Here is a 20,494-nt window from a genome sequence, read left to right as displayed (position 1 = left end):
ATTTTGAGAATCTTACATTGGCCATGATCTTCCAATCCTCCTTAGATACGGGAGTGGTGCCAGAGGTCTGGGGAATTACAAACGTTACACCCTTGTTCAAAAAAGGTGTAAGGATAAACCCAGCAACTACAGGCCAGTCAATTTGACCTCGGTAGTGGGGAAGCTTTTAGAAACAGTCATCAGGGACAAAGTAAACAGTCACTTGGACAAGTGTGGATTAACTAAGGAAAGCCAACACGGATTTGTTAAAAGCAAATCATGTTTAACTAAATTGATCGAGTTTTTTGATGAGGTAACAGAGAGGGTTGATGAGGGCAATGACTTCCAAAAGACGTTTGATAAAGTTGAAACACATGGAATAAAAGTGACAGTGGCAGAATGGATACGAAATTGGCTAAGTGACAGGAAACAGAGAGTAGTGGTGAATGGTTGTTTTGGGGCTGGAGGAAGGTATACAGTGGTGTTCCCCAGGGGTCAGTACTAGGACCACTGCTTTTCTTGATATATATTAATGACTTGGACTTGGGTGTACAGGGTACAATTTAAAAATTTGCAGATTACACAAAACTTGGAAGTATCGTGAACAGTGAGGAGGATGGTGATAGACTTCCGGAAGACATAAACAGGCTGGTGCAATGGGCGGACACCTGGCAGATGAAATTTAATGCAGAAAAGTGCAATGTGATACATTTTGGCAGGAAGAACGAAGAGAGGCAATATAAATTAAAGGGTACAACCCTAAAGGGTGTGCATGAAGAGAACGACCTCGGGGTACATGTACACAAATCATTGAAAGTGGTTAAAACACCATACGGGATACTGGGCTTCATAAATAGAGGCATAGGGCTGGATTTTTTCACTGGGGCGGGCTGGGGTTGTGTCATCCACTTTTCGTGTTATCCACCCGATTCCAAATCGATGTGGGAGATTGATGCAATTTTCACATAATGGGCAATTGAGTTCCAGCATGTGGGAACCCATCACCCAATTCGTTTTTTCAGTCTGAAACTCGCCTCCGATCTCGTCATCATTGCTGCTGCATTTAAGGTCTGCAAGAAGCCTTGCTTCTTCTGCAGTCTGCCAATCTTTTGGCCTTTGCAGTGAGTGGGACCTGGAGGCAGAATGAGCAGTGGGAGACTTAAGTCTGCTCCCAGATTTGATGATGTCGCCCTGCAAGCTTTGGTGGATGGAGAAAGAGCTAGTAAGAAGGTGCTCTTCCCTTCTTCAGGGAGGAAGAAGCCTCCCCAGCAAACGAAGGCTGTGTGGGTCCAGGTGGCCCAGGAGGTGAACTCGTTGTCCCTCATCCGCAGAACCTGGCTTCAGCGCAGGAAGGGGTTTCATGACCTTCTGCGCACTGGAAAAGTGAGTATGACTTTGCCATCACCCTCAATCTGATCCCCATTGCCACTCATCACCTGCACTCAGCTTTAGCAACCTCTTCCTCCACATCCTACTTGACACTGACATCCCTGCACCCTTACCCATTCCCTCTCTCTCTATGGTCCCATTCACCTAACTATTCGACTATGCAGCCCTCACACTCCCTATCACTGTGATGCTATGAAAACAACTTACAAAACACAGGGAGGGCCCTTGGTCTTGCCAACTCACTCCATCTTTGTCTCCTTCTATGCATCTATGCTATGGATTCTCTACACTCACTCCTTCATTCTCACTCAAACTCCACCTGCCTCCCTCATTGCAGGAAAAGAGAGCTCACAATAAGGGGGAAAGAGCAAGGGCAGGAGGAGGGCCACCCTCAGTAGCCCACCTCACCCCTTGGGAGGAGGCGGTCCTGGAGTAGTGGGACTCGAGGATGATGCACAAGTGGGGGACGGACAGACGGGTGCATCAAAGAAAGCTGGTGACAGAATCGTTTTTCATCTCATTGACATTGCATGAGTCGCTGATAATGATTCTGAAGCTCTAATAGATGGACTTATGGTCATCTGCAATATGCAATGTGCATGTAACCTTGGCCTCACATCTCTGACTCTTTCCTTTACTCCCCCACAGTATCATCGCAAGCACCCATCCCCACTATCCAAGAGGAAAAGCCTGAGTCTCCAGACTCCTCAGAGGAAGCTGCAACCTCTGAGGGTGCAGCATCAGCAGAATTCAGCCAACCCAGCACCAGTGCAGACACTCACACCTCGGTGGGACCATCGCGAGATAGAGTATTGTTGTCACCTGGTGTATCACAGCTCACAAGTGAGCATCAGCAGATTGTGGCGACAGGGACAGCAGTGGAGAGTCCTAGTCAGAGGGCGCAGGACTCTGCCAGCTCGGCTCAGCTGCATGTCGACCCTCTGCTTCTGGGTCCATCCAGGAACAGGTACAGGAGCCTTTGGCAGGTTTTGTCTCCAGGGTCACTGCGAGTGTGGAGCAAATGGAGGAGTCCATCGCAAACATTTTCAGAGCCTTTGTGGAGTCATTGGCACGTGAACGCAGCACCATGGAAAGGATGGCAACCTCCGTGGAAAGGATGGATACGTTAGACGGGAGGTTGGCTACGGCCATGGAGGAGCTAAGTTGCCAGAGTGTAGTAAAACATGGTGAGTGTTCAGAATAGACTGACATCTCTGGAGGAGCGATGGTCAGCTATTGAACAGAGAAACCAGACCTTCATGGAAGTCCTTCTGAGTAGGACTGCCAGTGCAGATACGGGCCCCCATGGTCCACCTGATGTGCAGCAAGGTGCTCTCAAGCCACTTGCAAGCGCTGAGGTGGACCTGACCCATGAGAGGGATGTTGATGGCAGAGAACAAGGAAGTGGGGGCTCCTCTCCAAGCGCTCACACTTCCATGCCACTGCCAAGTCCACAGTCAGAGCCCCACCAGAGTCCCCAACCAACTGAGATCGGCGTCTCAACTCCCTGCACGGCCACAGGAGCAGCAGACTCTTGCTGAGCCCTCACAGGTTCGCAACCCCAGAGGACGCCCACCAAAGGTGTCGAGACAGGAGCAGCAAGAATGTGAGCAAGGGGCCTCTACATCTGCTGAAGCCACAGGGGAAGCACCACATAGGAGCATGCACAAATAGTCACAAGGGTAGTCACTTGGGTGAAATGTGTTTATTTTTAAAATGCCATCAGTTGGTTATTGTAAATAAAAATTCTGATGGCAACTGTTGCAGTTGTGGTGTGTGTCATTTCGCAAATGGGACTTCCACATTTAGGGCTTAGGATTACTTGCAATTGTCAGTATGGTGGTCAGAGTGCTAGGAGTCCATTGGTTCTTGGCCATTGTCGATGGTATGGTAAGAAGCTGCGAGGCAAAAGTGCTTGAATGGCTAGGCTAAGCAAATCTGGCCAAGGTGAGGAGGATATGTGAGGAGCCACTGGGTCCTCAGGAATCTGCAAGCCACGACGCTCTGCCATGTTGTGAAGTGCACAGCAAACCACGATGATTCTGGAGACCCTGGCTGCTGATTACTGCAGGGCTCCACCTGATCTATCCAGGCATCTGAAGCGCATCTTCAGCATGCCGATGATTTGTTCAATTATGGATCTTGTGGAAACGTGGCTGTAGTTGTAGCTCTCCGCAGCTTCGTTGGATTGGCTCCTCAACGGTGTCATTAGCCACGTCTTCAGGGGATAGCCCTTGTCTCCAAGTAGCCATCCGTTAAGTTGGTCTGGTGGACTGAAGAGCGGAGGTACACGAGACTGGCACCGTATGAAGGAGTCATGGCAACTGCCAGGGTACTTGGCACAAACATGCAAAATTTCCTTCTTGTGGTCACACACCAGCTGCACGTTGAGGGAGTGGAAGCCCTTGTGGTAGACAAAAATGCCTGGATTACGATGGGATGCCTTAAGGGCAACATGTGTGCAGTCAACGATGCCCTGCACCCTTGGAAAGCCTGCCAGATTAACTAATCCAACCGCACACGCCATGACACTTGCTTGATCCTTGGAGAAATGGATGTGATTGTGCGCGATGGCAAAGAGGGCATCGGTTACCTGCGTGATGCAAGTGTGTGCGGCCACCTGGGAGATGCCGCTGATGTCTGCTGCTGATCCCTGGAATGAGCCTGAAGCAAAAAAGTTGAGTGCAGTGTTGACTTTGACAGCCACTGGTAAGGGGTGTCCACCTGTTCCTCTGGGCTCCAGGTCTTGCTGCGCCATTGCGCAAATGTCACCCACTACCTCTCGCGAAAGTCGGAGCCGCCTTTGGCACTGCTGCTCACTCATGTTGAGGTAGCGGATTCTTTGTCTGTAGACCCTGTTTGGGAGGTATCTCCTGCGCCGACGGGCTTCCATGGGCTGGCGCCTTCTGGCCTGTGCAGCTTCAGGTGGGTGAGCAGCAGCTTGGCGCTCCTGTTGTTGCCGCTGCTGTTGTTCATGGTTCTGCTGCTACCGCGGCTGGTCTTCATCCATATCTGATGTCCAAGAGGAAAGGAAATAAATGGTTCCCATGCTTCTGGTAGATGCCTCAGTTGAGGAAGCACTCAGTCAAGGTAGCGAGAGGGGTTTCCCAGGAGGTCACACGGAGATGGGTGTCAGGCTCCAAACTTCCACAGCTATGATTATGCCTGCTAAAAGTTCCCCCAGACCTGAGACAACAAAGTCCTGCCACCTGCAAATGATGACTGATCAAATCTCCTATTTAATTGTGGAGCTGCAACTGATAGTCAGCAATCCAATTGTTCTCCCGCCAGGTTTCACCGTCGTGTTTCAGAGGAGACGTGAATCACGTGGGAAACATGTTAAAATTGGAAAGGCCCTTCAAAATGGGATTATAGAGGCAATTTAGTGGTTGTTAAGGGCCTTAAGGGCCTATCCCGCCTCTTGCAGGTGGGACTGAGATGGGATCAGAAACCACGCATTTGGGAAAATTGCTTGGAGGCGGGATGGAGGCGGGACAGAGATGGGATGGAGATGGGGTTGGTGCAATTTTAACACCCCACATGCCTCCATTCCCACCTCCTCGGGCCTGGCAAATCCAGCCCATGGAGTACAAATACAAGGAAGTTATGATGACTTTTTATAAAACACTGGTTCAGTCTCAACTGGAGTATTGTGTCCAATTCTGGGCACTGCACTTTTGGAAGGTTGTGAAGGCCTTAGAGAGGGTGCAGAAAAGGTTTACAAGAATGATTCCAGGGATGATTGACTTCAGTTATGTAGATAAACAGGAGAAGCTGGGGTTGTTCTCCTTAGAGCAGAGAAGGTTGAGAGGAGATTTGATAGAGGTGTTCAAAATCATGAGGTGTCTGGACAGAGTAGATAGAGAGAAACTGTTCCCATTGGCGGAAGGGTTGAGAACCAAAGAACACAAGATTTAAGGTGATTGGCAAACGAACCAAAGGCGACATGAGGAAAAACTTTTTTATGCAGCGAGTGGTTAGGATCTGGAATGTACTGCCTGAAAGGGTGGTAGAGGCAGACTCAATCATGGCTTTCAAAAGGGAATTGGATAAGTACCTGACGGAAAAAGAATTCAGGGCTACGGGGAAAGGGCGGGGGAGTGGGAGTAACTGAAGTGCTCTTGCAGATAGCCGGCACGGGCTCGACGGGCCAAGTGGCCTCCATCTGTGCGTAAACCATTCTATGATTCTATGAAATGGTGGATCACCATGAGGCATAGTAGACTCAGTATAATATTTAAATGGGCGGCCCGTTTCCTGGGAGCGGGTTGGCTGTCCACTTGTCCCACATCTTTTGAAACTGAAGTGGGCGGGTTAGAGGCAGGTTGGGATAGGGATTCTGTTTTTTAACTCTTTAACCTCCCACACGACCTGAACCCACCTGTTTTTTGGGGTTAAAATGCCCCACTTGTTTCCAGGCCCTGGGGCACCCCCCTTAGTATGTTCCCCCACCCGACCTAACTGCTCTAATAAGTACTGGTTGCATTCTACCCGTCAACCCATTCCTTGTTCATTCACAGGGTTTATTCTCATTTACCACAGCTCTGAGTTTGACTAATAGCCTTTAATTATGAACTTTGTCAAATGCATGTTGGACATCTAGACGCACTATATCATAGGGCTTTCCACAGTCCACTTGGGATGTTACTTCGTCAAAGAAGACAAGGAGGTTGGTCAGGCAGGATCTTCCAGCTACTATTGACTAGGTAATTACTATATAGCTACTCCTCGGGTTTATCCCTGATAATTGATTCCATTTTGGGAATTAATTGCTGTTCTGGGAGAATGAGATCAAAAGGCCTGAAGAGCCTCCTTCATCCAGATCCACATTGTAACATATGCATTCATGATTGAACGTTCTGTTGTAAGCGGTTTTGATCCTAGCCCAATTGCTAGACGGACTGTAAGATTCTCAAAATTAACAGATCCCCCAAAACGAAAGGAAACCCTATTAAAATGACTTTGGACCCTTGCTAAAAACTTCAGGAGGATAAAAGGGCATGTTGGGCCTAACAAAGAGATTCAAGGTCAGAAACAGACTTGGCATTTTAAAAGACATGTTCAGGTATGTTTGGGAAAAAGGCTGCAACAAAGAAATGGGATCTATCTCTGCAGTAGACAGTTTGAGTATTTGAAATAATCAAACTGTCTGGGGGAACTATAAATGTCACTCAGCCCCTATCAAGAAATTTACATGCAACAATAGACACACGGAAGAACAGCCTCACAGAACCCATCCAAAATCATGCATAAAACAAATAGTTTCACCAACCTACAAAGAACCCAAGGCCCCACAGGAAACTAAAAGCTTGGGGACAATTCAATACATTTAGATAAGAGCTCAACAGCTCAGGAAAACCACCCCGAAACCAGTTCACACATTCTTAAAAACTTCAACAGCCCATGGAACCACCCCAAAACCGCTTTATACAACTTAATTAGCAGGCCCTGATTAGTATAACTAAAGGCCTGTTTTCACAGCAGTGGGAGTTCCAAGTTCGAGTTCGGTACTCTCTGCAGTTCGAAGGAGTCTCGCAGAAGTTCTCTCTCTCTGGAAGCAGTTTAAACACAAGAAGAAACCGGAGCAACAGTTTCAGTGATCATCAGACACCTCGCGGCAACAAGGGCCTTACGAAACAACCAACCAAACATTACCATCAGCCAACCGGGTAATATTGGGCCACCGCGACCAAAGAAAGCCAACTCGGAAGAAAACCGAAGATTCACAAGTTTTTCCACTCTACAAACTATTCCTGCATTTGGTGAGCATTATCCCTGGTTCTTTAGAGCCTAACTTAGCTAGTAAGGTGGGATTGGAAGGGGTGAGGAATTTGTCTACTGTTATTTTTCCCTCGTGTATGTCGAAGTGTTTCCCCATTTTATTAGAGTGTTATTATTGTGTTGTATTTTCTTTCTCAAATAAAAATCAAAGTTCTTGCACCAAAACCAGTTGTTTGCTGCACTTTTATCACAACCCCCAAATATGTCCAAGGTCTAGAACCAAGGGAGTGGGAGCGATTCAAACCGCTCATAAGTCAGAGGCGAAGCTGACCCCACACACCACCCCTTACAAATGGTTCAAATCGCCCCTGCCTTATGAAAGTTCTATACCCGGGAATTATTATTCAGAGTTTAAATGGAAGAAGTCACGGTCAAGAATGCTTCGGTGAAAAATCAAACTTACATTTATATGGTCTAACATACACTGGCTAAAACATGCACTACTAAATGAAATCACTGTCTATGTGGAGAATAAGATCCAGGTTACAAACAACATACATACAGTACACAATTGGCGACTATAACAAGCAGTAATTCCCTTGTTGCTATGGTGGACTCCACTTCCACCCCTACCAATGAATTACCCAGTCGCATAAGCCCCTTCGCCTGGCTGAACCGAAGGAAGCTTCCACCCCGGAATAGCCCAAAAACTTCACTTCTGAGAAAAACCCTGAGCTCTTACAGCTCACCCAGCTTGCCTGGGGTCTGGTTAGTGGCTTGGGACACTCAAGACTATGCTTACCACCACACACAGTCGGTCTCGATCGCTCCGCTCAGCTGTGGGAAGTCACTGCCCAGAGGCCGTTCCCTGTGAGTGGTATGCGGTTCTCAGTCTCAGCGGCTTCTTCCTCTGGTACTTCTTCTTGTTAGGTCTATCTTGGTGGAGCAAGAGTGAGAGGGAGAGAATGGTGGAAAAGAATCTATCTTTATAGGAGTCTTGCTACCCCTATCTTACCCGCCAATCTTTAAAAACCTTTTGTTTCTAAGCACTCCGGTGCTTAATCAGCAATGGGTCATCATCGGACCCATGAGTATTGACATGAATCAGTCATTCATGAAAGAAATAATACTGAGCGGCCTACGGGTGGCGCTGTCCAGGGAGAGTATAAATACTCGGGCACGGGCCCAGCTTACGCAGGACATTCTTAAAAGGAACTAGTGAAGGACACAACTAGACCTCCATGTTGTAAAACAGTTGCTTAAAGCTTTGTTTAATGCTTAGACCAAGTGCCTAGTAGTTTACTTACATCAGGTATTCTGTGATTGGACTAATGGCCCTAAGTCTGGGACATATCTTCGGTCTTTGTGTTGGGAAAAACTGGCTCCTCTTCGGCTGGCTAGACTAGTGGGTTCATTGTACTGCTTCTCTTCTGAGATGGAGGTGAGAAGAGCTTTTGCATATTAGAGTGACTTTCTAATAGGTTCACGTTCAACAGGTGCCTCAGGGTCCTCAGCCCCTTCGGCAATGGCCCACTTCCTTTTTCCAGGACTGTCGGGCGAACACATACATTCTGGATACTGACAGTTCTTTTGACACGGCCAACTGCCATGCATTCTCTGGAGTTTTAGCAAACCAGTTTTTCACATATCTGCACAGGGCGATCCCATCACAGTAAAAATACCCTCAGAGAAATCCTATAAAGTCCACAAAATATTCTCGACTGAGTCCATTCTTCAAACAGAGACTTTGCAATCTCTTCACTGTGCACAGACTGATGGGACACAAGTCTGGGCTAACAGTTACTCCCACCCCTCAAAGGAACACAATGTTAATCCTACCATGTATAGGTATTGGAAACTGTGTTGAGATACCGCGGCAAACGTGGGAGTCGAGACAGAGCTATTGAAAACACAGCTTCCTTATTCTGACCACATGGCAAACAGGAACTAGAAAAGCCCGCGCATCCACTTAAATACTTCCCAGACAGGAAGTGCTCCCGGCAGCCTGTCCCTGCGGGAAACAAGTTGCTGGAGGAAAGGGCCCCCGGCTGGGGGCTTCTGCTTAGACTGTCTGTGCCGCCGTGAGCGGATTATGTCCAGTGGTGGCGTGTCGCCACAGAGCTCCCCCCAGAATCCGCTTAGGAGGAGTGGACGAGTCGTGACGGTGGTCTAATGGTTCTGCCGCAGCGGCTCTGAGTGGTCGCCGGTCTGGTTGGTTGGGTCGGGCAGTTCGCCACCGGCTGTGCTGGCTTGCCGGGGGGACGGCCTCTGGCTGGAGGCTGGGCCACGGGGACCTGTTCCCCTGGTTCTGTGTGTGCTGGTTTGAGCCGGTCGATGGAGACTGTCTCGACCCTGTCGCCGAGTCGCAGCTTGAATACCTTGTCCCCGGTTTGTAGTACCTCGTACGGACCGTCGTACGGGGGTCGCAGGGGCCCGCGGTGCGCATCGTGTCGCACGAAGACTAAGCGCGCCTGCTGTAAATTTGGCGGGACGTGAGGTGCGAGTTCGCCGTGTTGGTTGACCGGAAGTGGGGTGAACTGCTGAGCGGAAGAGAAAGAGTCGAGCCGCTGCTGTTCGGCCGACCAAGGCTTGGTAGGCTCCGGAAGGAATTCGCCTGGGACGCGCAGCGGTTGTCCGTAGACTAACTCCGCTGCCGAGGACTGGAGGTCTTCCTTGACCGCGGTGCGTAGGCCGAGTAGCACCCACGGTAGGCGGTCAGTCCAGGTACTGTCCTGCAGGCCGGCGCGGAGTGAGGCCTTGAGTGACCTGTGGAAGCGTTCACAAAGTCCGTTGGCCTGCGGGTGGTACGCCGTGGTGCGGTGGAGCGTCACCCCGAGGTTGCGTGCTGTGGCCGTCCAGAGTTCGGAGGTGAACTGGGCGCCTCTGTCGGAGGTTATGTCGGCCAGGACGCCGAACCTCGCAACCCAGGTGTTAACGAACGCCCTGGCGATGTCGGCTGTGGTGGTGGAGGTCAGCAGCACTGCCTCAGGCCAGCGTGTGCAGCGGTCGACCATCGTGAGGAGATAAGTTTGGCCTTGCGATGGCGGCAGGGGACCGACGATGTCGACGTGTACGTGGTCAAAGCGGCGGCTGGGTACCTCGAAGTCTCCCAGGGGTGCTTTGGTGTGCAGCTGTACCTTAGCCCGTTGGCAGGCGAGGCAGGAGGTGGCCCAAGTCCGAACATCTCTGCTAAGGCCGCGCCAGACGAAGCGCTTGGAGAGGAGTTTGACGGATGCGCGGGAACCCGGGTGAGAGAGCCCGTGGAGCGCGTCGAAGACGCGGCGGCGCCAGTTCTCAGGGACGACCGGCCTGGGTTGGCCGAGTGAGATGTCGCACGTGACTGCCGTGGCTTCGGGCCCGTGCGCGACCTTGGCTAGGCGTAGCCCTGGCAGGCTGGTAGCCGCCGAGAGGAGGTCTGGGTCCGTGAGCTGGGCCGCTGCTAGTTGTGCGTAGTCGACCGCGAGGTGATTCGCACAGACGGTGGGACGGGAAAGGCAGTCGGCGACCACGTTGTCTCTACCGGAGACGTGCTGAATGTCCGTAGTAAACTCGGAGACGGCCGCGAGCTGGCGTTGCTGCCTAGCAGACCAGGGTTCGGTGTGCTTGGCCATCGCGTATGTGAGTGGCTTGTGGTCCACATACGCGGCGAAGGGCCGGCCTTCCAGGAGGAACCTGAAATGGCGGACCGACAGGTGGAGTGCGAGAAGCTCGCGGTCGAAAGTGGAGTATTTGACCTCCGGGGGGCGCAGTTGGCGGCTGTAGAAGGCAAGTGGCTGCCACGCGCCATTGACCCACTGCTCGAACACGGCCCCGACCGCGTGGTCAGAGGCGTCGGTGGTGAGCGCGACCCGGGCATCGGCCCTCGGGTGCGCGAGCAGAGTGGCGTCGGCGAGCGCGTTTTTGGTGGCGTCGAAGGCGGCTGCCGTGTCAGTGGTCCAGGCAACGTCCATCTTGCCGGATTTCCCTCGGAGGGAGTCGTATAGGGGCTTCATGAGGGCTGCGGCTCTGGGGATGAACCTGTTGTAGAAGTTCACCATCCCGAGGAACTCCTGGAGGCCCTTGATGGTTGTGGGGCGGGGGAATTGCTGGACGGCCTGCACCTTGTTGGGCAGGGGGACGGCCCCAGCAGGGGTGATGTGGTGACCGAGAAAATCGATCTCGGTTAGGCCGAATTGGCACTTCGCCGGGCTGAGGATGAGCCCATGTTGGGCTAGGCGCCCGAACAGGATGCGAAGGTGTTCGAGGTGTTCCTGTTTGGAGGAGCTGGCCACGAGAATGTCGTCTAGATAGACGAATAGGAAGTTCAGGTCCCGGAGGACTGAGTCCATAAGGCGCTGGAAAGCCTGTGCTGCATTCTTGAGGCCGAAGGGCATCCTCAGGAACACGAACAGGCCGAATGGGGTGATGACGGCCGTTTTGGGGATGTCCGCGGGGTGTACGGGGACTTGGTGGTAACCGCGCACCAGGTCGACTTTGGAAAAGACGGTTCGTCCGGCCAGTCGGGCCGAGATGTCCTGGATGTGTGGCACCGGGTACCGATCGGGGGTGGTGGCGTCGTTGAGGCGGCGGTAGTCCCCGAAAGGGCGCCAGCCTCCGCCGGGCTTGGGGGCGATGTGGAGGGGCGAGGCCCAAGGGCTGCTGGAGCGGCGGATGATGCCGAGTTGTTCCATGTTGGTAAACTCGGCCCGCGCGATTTCCAGCTTGGCCGGGTTGAGTCTGCGGGCGTGGGCAGAAACTGGGGGGCCGGTGGTGGGGATATAGTGTTCCACACCGTGCTTGGCGGCTTTGGCCGAAAAGGTCGGGTTAGTGAGGGCGGGAAACTCAGCTAGGAGTGCCGAGTAGTCGTCCGTGGCTCTGGCGAGGCAGTAGGTCGTCGGGCCGGCCGAACGGGCCGGGGTAAAGGCGCCTGGGATGGGGGCCATAGTTTTGATGTCGATGAGGCGGTGCCTCGGAATGTCGACGAGGAGGCCGTGGGCACGTAGGAAGTCGGCGCCGATGAGTGGGCAGAGGACCTTGGCTGTCAGGAACTCCCAGCGGTAGCGGCGGCCCGCGAGGTCGAGCGTGACCATGCGGGTGCCATATGTACGGATTTCAGAGCCGTTGGCTGCAGCCAGTGTGATACCCCATGTGCCGCGTTGGATCTCGAGGGCGGAGGCGGGGGTGATGCTGTGCTGGGCCCCTGTGTCGCACAGAAATTGGCGGTTGGTTCTGTCATCAGTGACGTACAGTAGGGGCTCCTTCTGCCCCACGGCCATCGCGGGGGCCGGTGCGGGGGGGGGTTTGAAGGAACACGGTGGCTTGCAGCGTTGAGCCCTTGCGCCAAAACGGGTGTGGTAGTAGCAGTGACCCGGAGTGGCAGGGCGGTCGGGCCTAGCGGCCCGGGAAGACCGCGTGGTCGTTGCCGTGAGGTCGGGCGCGACGTCGCGAGCGGCCTGTGCAGAGAGCAGCCGGTCGGCCTTTTCGGCTATCTCATTCAGGTCCGTGGAGTCAGACTCCACAAGGAGCGGGCGGATGCTGGCGGGGAGCTGCCGAATGAAAAGCGTGCGAAAAAGGGCGCCGGGATTTTTGTCGTCTGAGAGGGACAGCATGTGGGAAAGCAGGTCTGATGGTGAAGCGTCACCAAGGCCGGGGAGGTCCAGGAGTTGGCAGTGGCGCTGGTAAGAGGACGTTTGAAATTTTTTAAGTAGCGCAGCCTTCAGATGCTCGTACTTGCCCTCCGTTGGTGGATTCTGCAGCGCTGCCCAAACCTTGGGGACTGTAGCGTAGGTGAGCGAGGCGACGAGGTAGTCGTACTTCGTGGCGTCGACTGTAATGCCTTTCAGCCGGAATCTGGACTCAGCTTGAACGAACCAGGCTTCGGCGAGGTTCTCCCAAAAGTCAGGTAATTTAACCGTGACTACGTTTGTATCCGCCATGCTAGCTTAGGATTCGTCCTGAGCGTCGGGGTCACCAGTGTTGAGATACCGCGGCAAACGTGGGAGTCGAGACAGAGCTATTGAAAACACAGCTTCTTTATTCTGACCACATGGCAAACAGGAACTAGAAAAGCCCGCGCATCCACTTAAATACTTCCCAGACAGGAAGTGCTCCCGGCAGCCTGTCCCTGCGGGAAACAATTTGCTGGAGGAAAGGGCCCCCGGCTGGGGGCTTCTGCTTAGACTGTCTGTGCCGCCGTGAGCAGATTATGTCCAGTGGTGGCGTGTCGCCACAACTGCAATCTATTTAGAGAATGAGAGAACATTAATACATTGGGGGTAATTTTGTACCATTACTGATTGGGTGGCACTCCGGTCACCAGACTATTACTGTTACTGATTGGGTGGTACTCAAGGCACCAGCCCATTACAGTTACTGATTGGGTGGTACTCAAGGCACTGGCCTGTTACTGTTACTGATTGGGTGGTACTCCAGTCACCGGTCCATTACTGTTACTGATTGGGTGGTACTCCAGTCACCGGCCCGAAACTGTTACTGATTGGGTGATAATTCGCTCACCAGACCGTTACTGTTACTGATTGGGTGGTACTCCAGTCACCGGACCGATACTGTTACTGATTGGGTGATAATTCGCTCACCAGACCGTTACTGTTACTGATTGGGTGGTACTCCAGTCACCGGACCGATACTGTTACTGATTGGCTTGTACTCCAGTCACCGGACCGTTACTGTTACTGATTGGGTTGTACTCCAGTCACCGGACCGATACTGTTACTGATTGGGTGGTACTCCAGTCACCGGACTGTTACTGTTACTGATTGGGTGATACTCCAGTCACCGGCCCGTTAACATTACTGATTGGGTGGTACTCCAGTCACCGGACCGATACTGTTACTGATTGGGTTGTACTCCAGTCACCGGACCGTTACTGTTACTGATTGGGTGGTACTCCAGTCACCGGACCGATACTGTTACTGATTGGGTGGTACTCCAGTCACCGGACCGATACTGTTACTGATTGGGTGATACTCCAGTCACCGGACCGTTACTGTTACTGATTGGGTGATAATTCGCTCACCGGACCGTTACTGTTACTGATTGGGTGGTACTCCAGTCACCGGACCGATACTGTTACTGATTGGGTGATACTCCAGTCACCGGACCGTTACTGTTACTGATTGGGTGATAATTCGCTCACCGGACCGTTACTGTTACTGATTGGGTGGTACTCCAGTCACCGGCCCGATACTGTTACTGATTGGGTGGTACTCCAGTCACCGCAATGTTACTGTTGCTGATTGTGTGGTACGCCAGTCACCGGCCCGATACTGTTACTGATTGGGTGGTACTCCAGTCACCGCAACGTTACTGTTACTGATTGGGTGGTACGCCAGTCACCGGCCCGATACTGTTACTGATTGGGTGGTACTCCAGTCACCGGGCTGTTACTGTTACTGATTGGGTGGTACTCCAGTCACCGGCCCGATACTGTTACTGATTGGGTGGTACTCCAGTCACTGGTCCGTTACCGTTACTGATTGGGTGGTAAACCGGTCACTGGATCATTACCATTACTGATTGGGTGGTGATGTAAAAAGACTACAGAGCACTTGGTTTGAGTATAAAACAAGGCTTTAATCAACTGTTTCACAACCATGAGGTTCTAGTTACAGCATTAGTTCCTGGTTACAAAAACATCCTGAACAAGCTGGGCCCACGCCCGAGTATTTATACTCTTTGTACTGCGCCACCAACTGGCCAGCCAGTGTTATTTCATGAGTCATTTCTCCATGAATGATAAGATTCATGACAAGTGGTGCTCCAGTCACCGGCCCGTTAACGTTACTGATTGTGTGGTGCTCCAGTCACCGGCCCGTTACCGTTACTGATTGTGTGGTACTCCAGTCACCGGCCCGTTACTGTTACTGATTGTGTGGTACTCCAGTCACCGGCCCGTTACCGTTAGTGATTGGGTGGTACGCCGGTCACTGGCCCGTTACTGTTACTGATTGTGTGGTACTCCAGTCACCGGCCCGTTAACGTTACTGATTGGGTGGTACTCCAGTCACCGGCCCGTTACTGTTACTGATTGTGTGGTACTCCAGTCACCGGCCCGTTACCATTAGTGATTGGGTGGTACTCCAGTCACCGGCCCGTTACCGTTAGTGATTGGGTGGTACGCCGGTCACTGGCCCGTTACTGTTACTGATTGTGTGGTACTCCAGTCACCGGCCCGTTAACGTTAGTGATTGTGTGGTACTCCAGTCACCGGCCCGTTAACGTTACTGATTGTGTGGTACTCCAGTCACCGGCCCGTTACCGTTAGTGATTGGGTGGTACGCCGGTCACTGGCCCGTTAGAGATACTGATTGTGTGGTAGAATCATAGAAACATAGAAACATAGAAGATAGGAGCAGGAGTAGGCCATTCGGCCCCTCGAGCCTGCTCCGCCATTCAATCAGATCATGGCTGATCATCCAAATTCAGTACCCTGTCCCTGCCTTCTCCCCATATCCCTTGATTGCTTTAGCCTCAAGAAATATATCTAACTTCTTCTTGAATATATTTAATGAATTGGCCTCAACTGTCTTCTGTGGTAGAGAATTCCACAGGTTCACCACTCCCTGGGTGAAGCAATTCCTCTCATCTCTGTCCTAAATGGCTTACCCCTTATTCTTAGACTGTGACCCCTGGTTCTGGACTCCCCAGCCATCGGGAACATCCTTCCTGCATTTAGTCTGTCTAGTCCTGTTAGAATTTTATAAGTTTCAAAGAGATCCCCTCTCATTCTTCTAAACTCCAGCGAGTATAAGCCGAATCGATCCAATCTCTCCTCATACATCATTCCTGCCATCCCAGGTGGTAGTCCGGTCACCGGCCCTTTACTGTTACTGATTGGGTGGCACTCCAGTCACCGGCCCTTTACCATTACTGATTGGGTGGTACTCTGGTCACCGGACCATTACCGTTACCGTTACTGATTGGGTGCTACTGCAGTCACTGGCCCGCTACCGTTACTGATTGGGTGGTACTCAAGTCACCGGCCCGTTACCATTACTGATTGTGTGGTACTCCAATCACTGGACCGTTACATTTACTGATTGGGTGGTAGGCCGGTGACCGGCCCATTACCATTACTGATCGGGTGCTACTGCAGTCACTGGCCCGTTACCGTTACTGATTGGGTGGTACTCAAGTCACCGGACCGTTACCGTTACTGATTGAGTGGTACTCCAGTCACCGAAACCATGACCGTTACTTATTTGGTGGTAGGGGGGTTCACTGGCCCGTTACCGTTATTGATTGTGTGATAATCCAGTCACTGGCCTGTTACCATTACTGATTCGGTGGTACACCAGTCACCGGCCCGTTACGATTACTGATTGGTTGGTGCTCCAGCCACCGGCCCGTTACTGTTACTGATTGGGTGGTACGTCAGTCACCGGATCGTTACCATTACTGATTGGGTGGTAGGCCGGTCACCGGCACGTTACCATTACTGATTGTGTGGTATGCCAGTTACCGGCCCGTTACCGTTACTGATTGGGTGGTACTCCAGTCACCGGACCTTTACCATTACTGATTGGGTGGTACTCCAGTCACCAGACCGTTACCGTTACTGATAGGGAGCTACTGCAGTCACTAGCCCGTTACTGTTACTGATTGGGTGGCACTCAAGTCACCGGCCCGTTACCATCACTGATTGGGTGGTACTCCAATCACCGGACCATTACCTTTACTGATTGCGTGGTAGGCCGGTCACCGGCCCATTACCGTTAATGATTGGGTGGTACTCTGGTCACCGGACCATTACCGTTACCGTTACTGACTGGGTGGTACTCCAGTCACCGGACTGTTACCGTTACTGATTGGGTGCTACTGCAGTCACTAGCTCGTTACTTTTACTGATTGGGTGGTACACAAGTCACCGGCCCATTACCATTTCTGATTGGGTGGTACTCAAGTCACTGGCCCGTTACCATTACTGATTGGGTGGCACTCAAGTCACCGGCCCGTTACCATTACTGATTGGGTGGTAGGCCGGTCACCAGACCGTTACCCTTACCGATTGGGTGCTACTGCAGTCACTGGCCCAATACCGTTACTGATTGGGCGGTACACCCATCATCGGCCTGTTACCATTACTGATTGGGTGGTACTCAACTCACCGGCCCATTACCATTACTGAGTGGCTGGTACTCCAGTCACCGGACCATTACCATTACTGATTGGGTGGTAGGCCGGTCACCGGCTCATTACCATTACTGATTGGTGGTACTCTGGTCACTGGACCGTTACCGTTACATTTAATGATTGGGTAGTACGCCAGTCACCGGACCATTACCATTACTGATTGGGTGCTACTCAATTCACCAGCCCGTTACCATTACTGATTGTGTGGTACTCAAGTCAGCAGCCCGATACGATTACTGATTGTTTGGTACTCCAGTCACTGGCCCATTACCTTTACTGATTGTGTGGTACTCCAGTCACCGGACTACTACCATTACTGATTGGATGCTACTGCAGTCACTAGCTCGTTACCGTTACTGATTGGGTGGTACTCAAGTCACCGGCCCGTTACCATTTCCGATTGGGTGGTACTCAAGTCACTGGCCCATTAACATTACTGATTGTGTGGTACTCCAGTCACCGGACTACTACCATTACTGATTGGATGCCACTGCAGTCACTAGCCCGTTACTGTTACTGATTGGGCGGTACTCAAGTCACCGGCCCGTTACCATCACTGATTGTGTGGTAGGCCGGTCACCGGCCCATTACTGTTAATGATTGGGGGGTACTCTTGTCACCGGACCATTACCGTTACCGGAACTGATTGGGTGGTACTCCAGTCACTGGACTGTTACCGTTACTGATTGGGTGCTACTGCAGTCACTAGCTCGTTACCGTTACTGATTGGGTGGTACTCAAGTCACCGGCCTGTTACCATTTCTGATTGGGTGGTACTCAAGTCACTGGCCCGTTACCTTTACTGATTGGGTGGTACTCCAGTCACCGGATCATTACATTACTGATTGGGTGGTAGGCCGGTCACCAGCCCGTTACCGTTACTGATTGGGTGGTACTCAAGTTACAGGCCCGTTACCATTACTGATTGGGTGGTACTCAAGTTACAGGCCCGTTACCATTACTGATTGGGTGGTACTCCAGTCTCCGGACCATTACCATTACTGATTGGGTGGTAGGCCGGTCACCAGATCATTACCATTACTGATTGGGTGCTACTGCAGTCACTGGCCCAATACCGTTACTGATTGGGTGGTACACCAGTCACCGGCCTGTTACCATTACTGATTGGGTGGTACTCAAGTCACCGGCCCATTACCATTACTGAGTGGCTGGTACTCCAGTCACCGGACCACTACCATTACTGATTGGGTGGTAGGCCGGTCACCGACCCATTACCGTTACTGATTGGTGGTACTCTGGTCACTGGACCGTTACCGTTACATTTATTGATTGGGTGGTACGCCAGTCACCGGACCATTACTGTTACTGATTGGGTGCTACTCAATTCACCAGCCCGTTACCATTACTGATTGGGTGGTACTCAAGTCACCAGCCCGTTACCATCACTGATTGTTTGGTACTCCAGTCACCAGCCCGTTACCATTACTGATTGGGTGGTACACCCGTCACCGGACCATTACCGTTACTGATTGGGTGCTACGCCGGCCACCAGCCCGTTACTGTTACTGATTGGCTGATACGCCGGACACCAGCCATTACCGTTGTAAGGGGTTTTCGTTCTTCGAGAGGTTTCCCTGAGGTTTCTCTCTCTGGAGGCCTCTCTCTCTTGCACAGTAAACCTTGAGTGGTTCGACCCACTCACCCCTTAGATTCTGTACCCTGGACTTAGGCGCAGGAACTACAATGTAGAGAAAACTCGTGTAGACCAAGTTTGATGAAACAAAAATGAAATTTTATTGCATAAGGAAAATTATCAAATCAAATGCAAGCAGATGAGGGAGTACATGGGAGGGAAAAACAAAACAAAACAAATCATAATGACATAGTACTAACTAAAGCAAATACAGGCATCTTATACTCTACAAAGATCATTATGAAATAAGGAAACACACGGAACATCGAGGGACAACAACTCATGTTAATTGTACCCTTAAATCCACCCCTTTATTAAACCTATCTAGATCTGATTGTGAAGGGCCAGAAACATGCTCACCAATCCCACTAGGAAGTGCAAGGTTTTGAAATCGAGTCTGTGTTTGGTCCTTTCAGGCGTCTCGTCTCCACGTGAATCATGGAGCCCCTGCGAGCTGCGCCACACCTCTCTCCTGAGGTGGGGGTCGGGGGCGGCTGGAGACCGGTGGGCCTGGATGTCGGCGGGTTCGAGGATCGTCGGCTCGACCCTGGTTAGAGGAGCCTTGGGCTGGTATGGCCCCTTTGCTTTCGGCTGCGGCCCGGGGATGGTCGATGATCTCCCGATGGTTTTCCCCGGGGCAAGACGCTGGTTTCTTTATGCAGTCATAATTCTTCTTCCTCCTCTGACGGTGGAGAGGAGTCCGCTGATCTTTCCCCAAACCAGCTCCTCTTTGCCCAGCTCAAAAGCTGGACCGGCTGCTGAGGCTGCAATGACTGTCCGACTGCCACCTGTAAACTGTCTTTCAGCTCGACTCTCCTTGTTACTGTCCAAGCTTGCTTTTCCTGAGTGTGTGATCGTGTCCTCCAGCTGCCAGCTCACCGAGTGCTTGCTCCTGACAACTCTCCAAGCTTTCCTGTCGTGTCGAGAGTGTCTCTCCAAACTTGCCCCAACTGCCGAAAAGTCTCTCCAGATATAACTTTCGTCCAGAGGCTTCACTTCCCGCCCAAAATCAGGTTAGTCTTTCTTTTAATTTTGGCGGGCTGAGAGCACAGTGGGGTAGTTATTTTATTTAAAATGTCTTAAACGGCTGGTAACAGGCCCATCTCTGGTTTGAAATTACCTCCATTGTTTTGAATGTCCTGCTGATCTCATTATATAGTCCTGGGTGCTGTTCTCATGAATATGAAATTGTCCCCTTTTGTCTGGGGCAACATCTTGATGGCCTCTGTCTCCAGGCCGATCTTGACTAGATCTGCATCTAATCCATATGCATACCTGTGGGTCTGGTTTCATTCTCTTAGGAACGGCTTCCAGAACTTACTGTGGATTGAATCCACAAATCTGTCTGAGGTTGCACAGGAACCATTTTAAAGTATCCCAATAAGCTGATCACATGGTATGGCGGTCATTTTGTATGCCCCTTTTCCTGGGCTTCTTTTAAAACAGTCTTTAAAATCACGGCCTCTTCTGCCATTTAACCCTTATTAATATTAAATCCAATTTTGCGATACCTACACCGTTACTGATTGAGTGGTACTCCAGTCACCGGCCCGTTACTGTTACTGATATGGTGGTATTCCAGTCACTGGCCATTTATCATTACTAATTGGGTGGTACTCT

The sequence above is a fragment of the Somniosus microcephalus genome, chromosome 6 (assembly GCF_052327205.1).
Source record: "Somniosus microcephalus isolate GS21.2 chromosome 6, FLI_Smic_1.0, whole genome shotgun sequence".
In the NCBI taxonomy this organism is placed as follows: domain Eukaryota; kingdom Metazoa; phylum Chordata; class Chondrichthyes; order Squaliformes; family Somniosidae; genus Somniosus; species Somniosus microcephalus.
The sequence above is the reverse complement of the archived record's forward strand: the minus strand, read 5'-3'. Positions refer to the sequence as shown.